This window comes from Zea mays, chromosome 7 (genome assembly GCF_902167145.1).
Source record: "Zea mays cultivar B73 chromosome 7, Zm-B73-REFERENCE-NAM-5.0, whole genome shotgun sequence".
Classification (NCBI taxonomy): Eukaryota; Viridiplantae; Streptophyta; class Magnoliopsida; order Poales; family Poaceae; genus Zea; species Zea mays.
In genome coordinates, this window is record NC_050102.1 from 124037905 (window position 1) to 124052366 (window position 14462).

Genomic DNA, 14462 nt, shown 5'->3' on the forward strand with positions numbered 1-14462 from the left:
GGCGCTGTCGCCGCTCGCCCTCTAGATCGGGGGCCGCCACCGCTAGCCTGGGAACCGCGGCCATCGCATGTCGAGGTCGGGGAGCCGCGGCCACCGCAGCCACTAGCCGGGGGTCCACCGCCGCGCGCGCTATCGGGAAACCGCCGTCGCTAAAGAATCGAGATGGGGCGTGAAAAATTGATCCCTAGCACTACGGATTTTCTTTTATAGACGTCTGGACCTGGTCCGGCTCGACCGGATTGCACTGTCTGCCCTGGGCTTCCTTTAGTTATTGGAAGCCCAGGGCTCCTAATATACAATCTATATATATATAGAGAGAGAGATGTGTGTAAATATATGTATATATAGATGAAACATATATAAATATATGTGTATAATTATGCTCGTGGGTATACCTGCGGGTTTGTGGCACCCACGGATAGCGTGTATGTATAGCATATTGTACCCGTCATGGGTAACATGTATCGGTGCAAGTTTAATATTAAATCCATGGGTGTGGGTTTATAAACCCTATACTCCATCCATGCATGTGCGCGAAACACACTAGACGCCTTACAAACAAGACTCAGCAGTAATTATGAGTAACACAGTCTTTATATAGTAATTTATATATAGTAATTAAAGCTCTTTATTTAGTTTTAGTCGCTAAAACCAAATAGAGGATTCTAGTGACTATACTTTAGTCACTAAATTTTGGAAGAGCCATTAAATACACCAAACGTGCCTTACAAGTCAAACATAAAAGTCACTCGCACCTGGCTCCAACAACTCCAACGGCAAATCAAGCCAGATTGGACCCGCACACCAGTGACCCATATGCAGTTACTTCCAAGATCAGCCCACGAGAGAAACCCAAGAGTATCGAGTAGATATAATATAACTAGCATATAGCTCGTGCTAACACTACGATCCTAGAGAGGGAAGAGGTCGACAGCGACAGCGACGACATGAGGGAAAGGGTTGACGGTGGTGGCGGCACGAGTGAGGGAGAAGGGACAGCCCAGGATGTCGGGATTGCGAGGAGGCAGAGAGGGAGGGATGAGGAATGATCTAAATAATATTGTCTATTGGATTTTAGTGAGTAAGAGAGAGAGAGTGTTATCTAGCGATCTGAACCATTGATTTTGAAGTGTGTTAAGTATGAGTGCAATTTGTTTCGTGGATTTAGTTGAGATTATGAATGTGGGATAATTTGGTTGAGTGGCTTTTGTAAAGTTTAAATTGATGAATTATATAGTGTTATAGAAGATTAAAGATAGGGCCGGTCCTGAGGGAGGGTAGGGTGGCAGCCGTTCTGAGTCTCCGAAACTATGGGGCCCTAAGTATGTACCGAAACTTTGGGGCCCTAAGTATATACTATAAGTATATGATGTATGTTACGATTTTTTAGTAATTGATTTTAGTTTTTCACCATTCAGTAGCATGTTCATTAGCTACAGCTTGTTGAAAATCTAAGAAACGAATTGATGAGTCAGTCACAGTCTTACAAGAAACAAAAACAAATTGTCGCAGACTGCTAATATGACGCGGCGACATGTTGAGTGTGCGTTCGTTAAATGACTAGCCATATTGTATAGTATACTAGTCCTTGTATTATAATCCCTCTGTTTCAAAATAGTATCGTTTTAGTTGTTGATTTTTATGTCTATATTCAATTAGATGGTGATGAATCTAGACACATATATAAAACGCATACATCAGATGGAGTATATGTGTGTGTTTTAATCTGATAGATTAATTGTTGATCATTGAATATTCTAATGTCTTCATTGCATATAAAATCTTATTTATTGTATCGATGACTGTTCCATCGGTCGAAAAAAAGCTTTTTAAACTAAAATTATTGGAGAACTGTTTGAGATCAATTATATGTTCATAAGTTTCTATATATAAGTACATATATTATACACATAGATATATGTGTACACATATGAAGATGAGACGGGCCTCTATATTAACTTTAATTTAAAGAAGGTACGTTGCAATCAGTAAACCTTTTACTGAGCTGTTCATGCTGTATAATCACTGGATGCTAGAGAATCGATCGACGCCGCTTTCGTGTTTGTTCTGCCAAATGCAACCGTTGTAAATTCGCGCGAGATCGATCTCGACAGCCGCTGCAGAAAACTGACCGTTTCAGTGTGGCCGGGACGTGAATCAACGCCGGGCGATGATAGTCGGCCGGCCGGTGTTCCAAACTTGCGTCGTCGTCGATATTGGCCACTGGGTTCTCAAATTCAGCCTCCAGAAGTTGCTGTCTCGAAGACTTTTGACCGCACCAAATCGTATGGTTCTATGCCTCCCTCACGCATGTGGGCGGTTGACGCTCGAGAGCTACACGCGGCTCCCACGGCGCCACAGCCACGGCCGGCTTGAAGCCCTAGCCGCGCGCGGCCGGTCGTCCCGTGCCGACACGAAAGTACGTACGCCGGGCTCGCATTGCGTGGTCCTAGACTCCTGGCCCAAAGGTCCAATCGCTCTTCAGGTTCAACCATGGACATGCGTAGACGAGAGGGATCCCTAGCCTCCTCAGCTCCCACGGCACGGGCGGCGCTGTACTGTATGTATGTCCGTGCAGCGAATGCGCCACGCGGTTAATAAGCGCGCGCGCGTGGTGACCGCGACCGCAACCGCGACCGGCCCTGGTTGGCGCGATGGGCACCTGCCCCGTAAGTGCGTGTGTACTTGTGATATCGGCAAAGGCGTGGCGTGTTCTCGCTGCATCTGCATGTAGATAGATAGGTCGGCGCCGCACCGTGGCACTCAGGGCAACTACTAGTCGTCTACTGGCGCCGAGCGAGAGCATCGGCTTCTCCTTTAGGTGACTGTCACTAGTAGAAAAGAGCTCAAAGCCTGCGGCACCCATAAATTATCACTGGCGGTTTCAGTTATCACGCGCCAGTAAAAAAAACAAGGTGGACCCGACTTAGGAACCGCCAGTGGAAACCTATTTCCACTGGCGGTTATCTTAACACAACCGCCAGTGGAAATAGGGTATTTCCACTGGCGGTTCTGTTACACCAACCGCCAGTGGAAACCTATTTCCACTGGCGGTTGGTGTAACAGAACCGCCAGTGTAAAGACCCTATTTACACTGGCGGTTGTGTTAAGATAACCGCCAGTGGAAATAGGTTTCCACTGGCGGTTTTTCAAACCAACCGCCAGTGAACTGTCTGTTATAAATACCCATCTTCCCCGCGACAGTGAACTGTATGCTCGCAGCCAGCTTCCATTGGAGGCGATTTTGGAGGTCCAGATTTCACAAAAATATAAGGGGGGAGGTTTTGGTCTTCATTTCTTGGAAGAAGGTGGATAAGAAAGGTTGGTTTATGTTTCTTTGTCAATTTTTGTTCATTCTTGCTCAATTTTAGCCACATTTTGGATCTAGGGTTTCACATGTGAGAGAGAAGAGTATAGATTGGTAATTTTCTCTATTTTCTCAAATGAGGTTGCATAAGATGGTTAGTTTTTGTCTATTCCCTCTCTTTTTCATGTTTAGTTGCTTAATGAATGGTGAATGTGTTGTATGGAAGATTAGTTATTGTTAGTTATTGTTTATTTTTTGCTCAATTTTAACTACATTTTGAAACTAGGCTTTCACCATATGTTAAAGATAGGTTTGGGTATTAATTTTTTTTTGTTTATTAGTTGCTAGGAAAGTTTGGCTTATGTTTCTTTTGCCAAATTTTGTTTATTTTTCCTCCATTTTAGCCACATTTTTGGATATAGGGTTTCACCATGTGTTTTATGTTACTTTTTTACAGGTGGTGATGGAGAGGACATCCTGGATGTATAACTTATCAAGGCTAGATCCATCATACATATCCGAGGTCCATAGGTTTATTGATGTCGCTACGAACCATGCTTGGAGAATAAAGACAAAACACATATATTGTCCATGCATGGACTGCAAAAATGCTGCTGTATTTAATGACACAGAACAAATCATATCTCATCTGGTATGCCGAGGATTTATGAAGGATTACACAATTTGGACAAAGCATGGAGAGGGTAGCTCTTCGCCTTATACGACTGGAAACCCTGAGAACATCGACGACAGATTTCAGTTCGTTCACGAGACACACCAACCTCTTCCACAGAGCGAACATGTAGTGCAAAATGTTACTGATCATGGTTACGCTGGAGGAAATGAACATGATAGACCTCATGTTCTGCCAAGTGTTATGGATGAGGAAGATGCAGAGTTGCTAGAGGCAATGTTGCGTCGTCATACAGATCAATCGATGTTCTTAATGAAAGGTATGGAGTCCCTAAAGAAGGCAGCAGAAGAGCCTTTGTACGACGAGTCTAAGGGTTGTACCAAAGAGTTCACGACGCTCCGGTCTGTGCTAAAGCTGTTGATGTTAAAAGCTAAATATGGTGTGTCTGATGCTGGCTTCGATGCGTTCTTGAGTATTATCGCAGACATGCTTCCAAAGGAGAACAAAGGTATTATTAGTAATAGTTAAGTATGTATTTATGTCATTAAAGATGCAAATGTGTTATTATTGAGTATAAATAGATGATGTTTATAAAATTCCTTTACAGCAATTTCAACGAGGAAACCCGGAGAACTTGACCGAAGCTGCATTGTATGGCATAGTCGAGGACCTCTGCACATTCATATTGAAAGAGGTCATTCCCGCAGAAGGAAAATATCACGATGCTTCCGGGACATTAGCTTTGCCAGAGTTCAGAATACTAACAGAAATTAGTAGATTATCTCTTAGCCGAGATAGTTATTAGAGCTTAGGTGAAAACTTATGATGTATAGAATGCATGAAGCATATATGGTTGTAAACAGAATACTTTGATGTATATAAATGTATGATAGAATTTAATTTCATGTTGCTTTCAATATCAATATAGATATATATATATATGTTTGTGTGTGTGTAAATAAATATATATATAATTCAGTATTGTTTGAAATTTTGAAAAAAGGCGGGAAAACTTCCACTGGCGGTTTTATAAAGAAAACCGCCAGTGAAAAGTGCATTTCCACTGGCGGTTCGTTAAGAAAACCGCCAGTGAAAATGCATTTCCACTGGCGGTTTTCTTTATTCAGCCGCCAGTGGAAATGCACTTTTCACTGGCGGTTCGTTAAGAAAACCGCCAGTGAAAATGCACTTTTCACTGGCGGTTCCAAAATAACCGCCAGTGGAAATGCTGATTTCCACTGACCCCTAGCACTGGCGGTACTGAAAAACGCCAGTGTAAATATGTTTAGAACCGCCACTATAGAGCTTCTGTGTACTAGTGTGTCCAGTCCGGCAGTCCCCATGCATGAGCCATGAAAGCGGGAGCGGCTGCAGGTCAGCTGGCAGCGGGTGCGCGCTCGTCTGGTTCCGCGGCACTCTCGTTCCTTCCTCTCGCCGTCCTCCTCCTCTGCCTCGTCGGCGCCGAGCAGGCGCCGGCCCTTGCTGCCGGTGCCGGAGACAGGCGGGTGGACGTGGGGGTGATCCTGGACCGAACGACATGGCTGGGGAACATCAGCTGGGCGTGCATGGAGCTGGCCCTCCATGACTTCTATGCCGACGCGAGCCACGCCAACTACAGCACCAGGGTCAAGCTGCACCTCAGGGACACCCCAGCCGGGCCGAGCGCCGTCGACGCCGCGTCGGCAGGTACGTCCGCGCGCGGTCCGCCTACTGCGCTGCTCATTCCATTTCGTTGATTCGTCTAGCAGAGCCTACCTGCTGTGCGCTCTTATTATTAATATCAGCATCTGCACAAGACTTGAATATATGTTCGCTCGCAAGAAATCACAATGCGAGCTTACCCCCCTGATCGGAGTAGACTGCTAGATATTGCGCCGAAGCTTGTTGGACTTGATGGAAGAGCTCACATTATCGGCTAGCTCAGCTTTATATATGGTTGTGTTGCACCTTAGAACATCCGGTATGAAAAGTTGCGTAACATACTGAAAATTTAAGGTGGAGTAAAGAAGATGGCCCTTTATTTGGCTCTTCTAGCTAGAGTCGGTCAGGTCAGTAAACTGGATCTTCAAAGCCGGTCAGTCCGCCATCCGAACCTGGCCTCACCAGCTTTCTATTGCCAGGGCAGACTTTTCTTAAATTTCAAACATATTCATTTCTAAACCGGGATTTAATGTGGGAATTTGCAAAACGCATATTGGTTTTCTTTTCTACTAGAATAAAAAAGCCTGTCTCTATACATAAGAGGGTCGTGGTTGATTGACTTATCCAACATCCAATCAATTAAAAATACATCTACAATCTCTTTGTCTCATTTTTCTCTCCATTCGCTTGTTCATTATGTCTCCGTACAAGATTTGACGGTGTTCTAGGTGTCCTTATCGATCCTAAGACACCCTCCACGTGCTTCTCCTTGATGGATCTTTGCGGGAGTGTTCAGGGGTCTACCCGACGAAAAATATGATTGATATTGGCTTAATCGATCTCTAGATTAGTTTAATCGGTTCACTAGGTTCCTCACTACGTTCAAGGTTATATGTTGATTGTGTGCATGCTAGTCCTTGCTTGTGTGTATTGGATCTCTTCTAATGTCAACACACGTTTTGTCAACTCTGCTGTGAAGAAGACTATCAAGTTCTAATCTACTAACAATATATTGGGTAGTGATAGATCTAAAGATAGAGAGAATCACATTGATCCCTTCAATTCTAAGAACATCAACCATCTGATATCACTTGAACAACTTCCTAATGAGCTTCATCAGAAGATTCAGAATCAAGCTTGATACCAATATGAAAGCTTTTTTAAAGATTTGTACTAAAAAACAATGGGACAAAGTGACTCAGTTTCGTGAGCCTGACTTTGGTGATATTGTTGCTTCTACATCCACTATACTAGAGGTAAATGTTGATGAAGAGGTAACCAATCCTCATTCTACACCCATGCTAATTATTCTATGATGTTGTGAGATTAGAAAGTTATTATTGATAATAATATTGTAATAGGATTATAGCACACTTGATAGATTACAGGGTAGATTGTGAGCGTACTCTAGAAAGGGCAAAAGTCAATGTGGTTTATTTATCTTCTAACTATTATGTGATTGGAAATGATTCAACGATGGCTCAGTTTGAATTTGCTACTCAAAGTGTCGTCTTTCACAAGCCTAAGGATTCAATTAGTCATCTCAAGCCACTACATGTTGGTGGATAGTGGGGCAATAGTAAACTTCATACCATATTAACTTTATAAGAAGTTTAGTGGCATGGATAGATGATGTGTTGATCAAGACCAACACGATGATCAGTGGAGTTAGAGGAGGTGATCCTATTCTGGCCGAAGGAGTTGCATGCATAGAGCTTATCGTCAGAACCAAGACTTAGACCATGGCCTTCTTTGTCATAAAGGTGCAATGTAGCTATAATTTAATACGTGGGTGTGATTGAATTCATGCAAATTGGTGTGTCCCTTATAGCTTGCACTAGTTTCTCATTCAATGGGTGGGGGTGATGTTGTAATTGTGCATCTAGATTCATCAACTTGTGTTGCTACAGTCAGTGCTCCTTCACTTGGGGGTATGATGGTATTGCCTTCTTGTCTGGTCAGGACCTTACTATTTTTAGTTTATTAGTATCACTAGGGAAGGTTTTGTATATGTCTCTTTAAATCCTATTAATGATTGACTCAATATCATCATGTAATCATTTAATAGATGCTAATATTAAATGGTTAAAGCATCATGTTGAGTAATATCAGACTTCTAAGATTGATGCATGTGAAGTTATAAATGCATTTGATGAGCTTGATAAGCTGGGCCAAGGTTTCATGTTGGCTGACTTATTACAGAAATTTGATATTGGGGATGGCTTCATGGCTATGCCAATGTTTATAAATCAAAACCTAAAAGTTGATTATAAAGTTGAGTCAATTGCACTTCTCAAAATGTATGCTGATTGCTTTGCATGGAGTTATACTAAGATACCTAGATTAAGTCAAGGGCTTGTTGAGCATCAGCTACATATTAAGCATAGATTCAGACATCATAAACAACATCATCACTCCTTTAACTCTATTATATATGATCAAATTAAGCAGAAGATTAATCAATTGTTAGAAGGAGGTTTATTAAGCCATACAGATATGTGAAGTGGGTCTCTAATATTGTGACAATTGAGAAGCTCGAAAGTTGAGAGCTTGTATTGATTTTAGATATTTGAATAGATATACTCTAAAATATAAACATCCAATGCCTATAGTCGATATTCTTATTAATGATGCTTCTAAACATCGACTTATAATTTTTATTGATGTTAACTATCATACCCGGTTTTGGGGGCAAAACCGAATGCATAGCCTATGTGTGACAGGATCCATTTTTCACACATATGTTGACGTCACAAGTGTAATATATTGAAAGACAATGCAATAAAGGTGTAAAGAGAGTATAGTAACTTTATTACATCATCCATACATATGTGTCTTAAATAGTATCATCATCAAAAAACAGCGAATAAAACATGGGCGATCTTCCACAGGAAGACGACTGGCGCATAGTTAGACTTAGTACTCATCGGTAAAGTCTTCATCACCCTCTGATCAAAATATTAGCAAGGGGTGAGCTCACTTATGATCGGAGCTCAGCAAGTGGGAGGAGTAATGCAAGTTTAACAAGGTAGGCTATGGATAAGCGTTAAGCATTTTAGTTGGTCAATATTTTACTAACAACGCCTGACTTACTAGTTATAAGTGCATCACAAAATTCCCAATTAAACATAAGTACAAGATTATATCTCAAAAACACTTAATCAAACCATTTATAAATCATTGGATCACGATTTATTTTCCATCTTTAAGTTCAATTATCATGTGAGGGTCCAGGTTGCTCTTAACCGTGAGCACGGCTGACATATCAGTTTTACACTCTATAGAGGTAGTACAACTTTAACCACAAGCCATGTATCCCATCTAGCCTAGGTTGTACGGACCCATAAACACTACCGAGGTGAATGGCTAGGGATCCATTATGAGGCTTTCATAAAATATCCTTACTACAAAGCCACCCGCTAAGGTTTCCACGTCAGTATTGATGGCCCTCTAGGCGACGTAACTTAGCCAAGGATACCACCCTATGTTAACATGAGCTGCCATCAAATCACTACCGCCCCCTCTTGCCCATCTTTCAGGTAGGATTGCTAAGCACTAAGTCTATAGAGCTAATTACCAAAGCTAGAGCCATTATAACACTCGTGGTTGCACGGTTATCCTGGGTGGTCACTCCATGTTCCATTTAATACGAAATGAGCTTGTTTAACCATCAGGTTAACATCATAATACAAACTTCATTTTCCGGAACAATAGTATCATTAAATAGTGACATCATAATTATCAAGTTGAGCAGTAGCAAAAATTGCTAAGCATAGTATCTATCCTAGGGTAATCAAGGAATAGGGTTGGTAATTCTAGGAAAATCATATTTAGGTAAATCCCATCAAATTATGCAAATATCCAAAAAGTAAACATTATTATATGCATTGCTTGGGTACAAATAGAAATATAGAGGGAGTATCCACTTGCCTTGCTCGAACGTGTCCTGCGGGTCGTCTTCGAACGTGTTTGGTTCCTCTACCATACAGTCAGCTTCTAATATCGATTCGCATATCGTACATACAAAAGAATGCATACACCAAATAAATAAACATACACCATTACATGGGTAACATTCATCATTACATGAACAATCATATACCACACAATTATACTTATGAATAATGCCTAAAATAAACGTAGTTCATATTCATTTAAAATTATCTTTTTCAATGAAAAAATATCTAAAATAAAACTGGGTTCGTAACTACCATGTAAACTTACTCCCACCTTAAGATCCTTTATTAACTAATTCATCTCTCCCTTTCTTTTAGAAAGAAAATTAGATGGTTCATAAAAATTGATGAACAGATTAATAAAGTGTATATAATTAGCCATGGACAAACCAAATATAAGTTTAAATCCGTAATTTGTGGAAACGATAATTAATCTATTAAATACATATACTTTCAATTTAGCGACAAATGATTTAATTTATAAATAATAAAATTATGTTTATCAATATTAACTATCATTTTAGTTATCTTTTGAACAATTTTACTAATTGTAATCCAAAATAACTTACAGGAATGTGCAACTCATCGCAAATACTAACCTAAAAATGTTTAGTATTTTGATTACGAGCTAACCAAAACAATAAATAACTTAATTGTACTCACATATGCATGTCTATATTGGAAGATATTGCGCAGGGCTAGATAACAGATTAAAGGTAGACTTTGGGGGCTAGTACATAAGAAAACATGGTTTCTAGTTAAACTTTTTTAAATATTATAAGTATGGATGCAATATTTACAAAAGTCAGGGACCAAAACAGAAATCGTCCATCTTCTACCTCCGGCCAACTCTTGTGCACAGGGAGCTGAGGGTGAGCGGGGTGGCTGAGCAAGGGGCAGGGGCAGGGGCAGTGGCGTCGGGGATGGATGGTGGCGCGGACGGTCCGGTTACACGGCGCGGTCGAGACGCAGGGGCACAGTGCGACTCGGATGGGGGCGGACGGTCTGAACGGCGGCACGGGCAAAATTCTGGCGAGCAGGGCGTGAGCGCGGAAGAGAGAAGGGACAACGGTTTTGGGCGAGCTCGACAGGGGAGGAGCAAGGGCTCGGCTGTCCAATTTATAGAGGGAGAGGGATGGCCGGCTGACTATCATAGCCATTGATGGCGCCGGTGTCATTAGGGGGGAGTGAATGGGGGAGGGAGATGAAGAGTCGTCCATTTCTGGCTCGGAGGGAGATGAGAGGGCGTAGGCCGGGCGGTGGTTCGGCCGGGGTTGGGCACACGACCGGGCTGGGGCAGGGCGCGGGCACAGGACGCGGCGGCGGCGCGAGTCGCGCGCGGGCGCGACGCGAGGAGGTAGAAGGGGCCGGGGTGGGCCCCGCGTGTAACTGAGAGAAAGGGTGAGGGGCCGGTTGGGCCGGTTCAGCTACCCTAATGGGTCGGTTCAACCGGTCCGGCTAGGGTTTGGCATTTTTTCTTTTTCTTTTATCCCTATTTTCTAAAAATATAAATAAATATATTTTTAAATGTTTTTGAAAATTCATAATAATTATACCCAAAAATATTACAATTAAAGAATTTATTTTTGGACCAAAGTTCTCATATTAATTAATTGGGTTTTCAATATAAAAGAAATTCCACAAAAACAACCATCAATCAAATATAAGCAAACAAAAATTATTCTAAAGGTAAATAAGATCAAACAATTCAAAGAAAAAAATCTTTACTATAGTTACCACTAATAATCTAAATGCATTATTTTAGTTGATGGTTTTGAGGTGTTACATTAACACTAGCTATAATTAGATTTTTATAACTAGAGAGAATATGTTCAAAACAACCTTTATATGTCCTATATTTATTGACCCCTTTGAGTGGGTTGTCATGACATCTAGATTGAAGAATGCAGGCGCTACCTATCAACATTCTATGAATTTGATTTTTCATGATTTGGTTGATGTGATCATGGAAGTCTATATTGATGATACCATGATCAAATCGGACGCCCATACATCTCATTTGGCCAAAATATATCTTGTTTTTTGAGAGGATGCAATATGGTTTAAAGATGAACCCACTCAAATATGCTTTTGGTCGATCTATTGGTCGAAAAGTTTCTATTCATTATTCTCGATAAAGGCATATAGATTGATCATAAAAGGTAGAGGCTATCAATAGAGTTCAAATGCCTACATGCAAAAGTTCCTAGGAAAGGTGAACTACTTGAGAAGATTCATTGTAATTTTTAAATTTGTTCAAGAAAATTATTCATTAGTCCTATACTCCGGTTGAGAGATGAATCTAAATTTACTTGGGGAAGGGGGCAGAACAGCAAGAGTCATTTGAGATGATAAAGTAATATTTGTCAACACCACTAGTTCTTCATACACCTAGTAGAGATATTCCTTCTAAATTATATATTTCTTCCAAAGAGAAGACCATCATTGTTGTTTTGACACAAGAAGGTAAAAATAAAGAATATGTGACTGCTTATATTGGTGGACGTCTTCTTGATAAGATAAGGTACACCCATATTGAAAGGTTTTGCTTGTCCTTATATAATGCTTGTGCTAATATGAGACAATATTTATTGTGCTACTACATGTGTTATTGCTTGCCAGACCAATGTGACTAAGCACATATTATATCGGTCAATCCTTAGTGAAAGGATTGACAAGTGGGCATACCCATTAATTGAGTATGATTTGACCTTTAATTCGTTGAAACCATTGCAAGGTCAAATCATTGCTAATTTCATTATTTAGCATGGTATTGATTTAGGAGATCATATCAATTAGCTAAGTTCTACCCCATGGAAGCTTTATTTTGATTAATCGTCTTGTAAAGAAGGCCAAGGTGTTGACATAGTCCTTAATTCTTCTAAAGGTATTGAATTTGAGATGTTAAGCCAATTGAATTACTATTGCACCAATAATCAAACCAAATATGAACATATCTTATTTGGTTTAGAAATTTTGCAATCTATGGATGTAAAACATCTTGAGGCCTTTAGTTCCTTGTTGGTCGTAGTGCATCAAGTAGTTGGTGAGTTATAATGTTTAGAGTAATTACTCAATATTTATCTTGATGGATGCCTTGATTTTTTCTTCTTTTACTAAATTTTGAATTTGACATATTCCAAGGTATGAGAATTATAAGGCTAATGACATGAGTGGATATAACTTTTCTATCAAAAAAAGATATAATGCTAATGTTTTCATTTGACTCTAATCGGTTAGATTCACCCAGACTAGTTTTGGGAGTCAACTAGATCGACTTTTCTCTCTTCCGCATAAGTGTGCCCAACCTAGCTAGGTCAGTCCCTAATGGTGGCTAGGTCGGCTTTCCTAACCTAGTTAGCACGGCTCTAGAAGTCAGCCAAGTTAACTTCTCGGTGGAGGACCAAACTGGCCTATTTTGAATACTAATGATATTGAAACCGATTTGGATGATTGGAGAGCTCTCATAGTAAAACATTTATGTGATACAAGTGCTTAAGTTAAAAGGAGTGTTCGGTGAAGTGCATTCAAGTTTATATTGAATAATGATGAGTTATATAGAAGGACTGTTGAAGACTTCCTATTATACAATCCAGGATTTGATCAAGCAAGAATATACATGGGAGAATTTCATGAAGGTATGTGTGACACACATCAATTGGCTCTAAAGATAAAGTTGTTATTGTGTAGAGTTGGTTTTTATTGGCTTAATATGATGGTTGATTGCTTTTATTACTACAAAGGTTGTGAGAAGTGCTAACGATTTGAAAATATTTAGTTGATGCCTATTATTATGCTTCATCCTATTACCCAAACCATGACCTTTTGCGGTTGGGGATGAGTTTATTGGCTAGATTCATCATTTGTCTTAGTTCTTATGGATTACTCCACCAAATGGTTTGAAGATGATCCCTTGAATAATATGACACATAAGGAGGTAAGTTCATTATTGAGCATATCATACATCTATTAGGCATCCCTCAAATATTAACTATTGATTAAGAGACATAATTTGTGTTAAAAGGAGTGCAATATTTGTCAAATTATATAAGAACAAATTACTCAAATCATCTTCATACTAATCTCAAACTAATGGCCAAACCGAGTCTAGTAATAAAAATTTGATCAAGCTTATCAAAAAGAAGATTGGGGATAATTCGAGGATGTGGCATGAGGTTCTATCTAGCTTTATGTACACATCGTGTATCTAGACATGGTGCTACTAAAGTTACTCCTTTTAAGCTCAATAGACCTATCGGGCACCCAAGAATGGGGTGCCCAAAGAAAGCCCAAGAAACTCCCCAAGAATGGCCCATCCGACCAAGTCCCCCGTTGAACAAGTTTGCGAGGCGGAGCGGACAACCAAGTCCCCCACCGAGCAAGTCTACAAGGTGAAGCGAACGACCAAGTACCCCGTCGAGCAAGTTTGTGAGGCAGAGCGGACGACCGAGTCCCCTGAGCAAGTCGGTGAGGCGGAGCGGACGACCAAGTCCCCCACCGAGCAAGTCTGTGAGGCAGAGCGGATGACAAAGTCCCCGCCGAGCAAGTCTGCGAGACAGAGTGGATGACCAAGTCCCCCTCCAAGCAAGTCTGCTCGACAGGGCGGGCAACCGAGTCCCTAGCTGAGCAAGTTTAAGCATGGAGCCAGAGCTGCAAGCATACGTCGACCACATTAGTACCGAAACCTCTACAATGACAAGTATGGCAGAAGCAACAAGATAGGACACCATATCGAACAAAACAATCCACATGCACTAAAGGACAACACCGATCCTACAAAGGCGAAGGGGAACCATGCCGTGTCAGCCGAGTCCCAGGCTTGCACCATGCGACCCGCCACGCATCACCATGAGGGTGTTAGCCACGAACCCGCCGCAGGGACAAGAACAATAGGTGTCACCATGTCCGGGAGAGCTACTTTGAG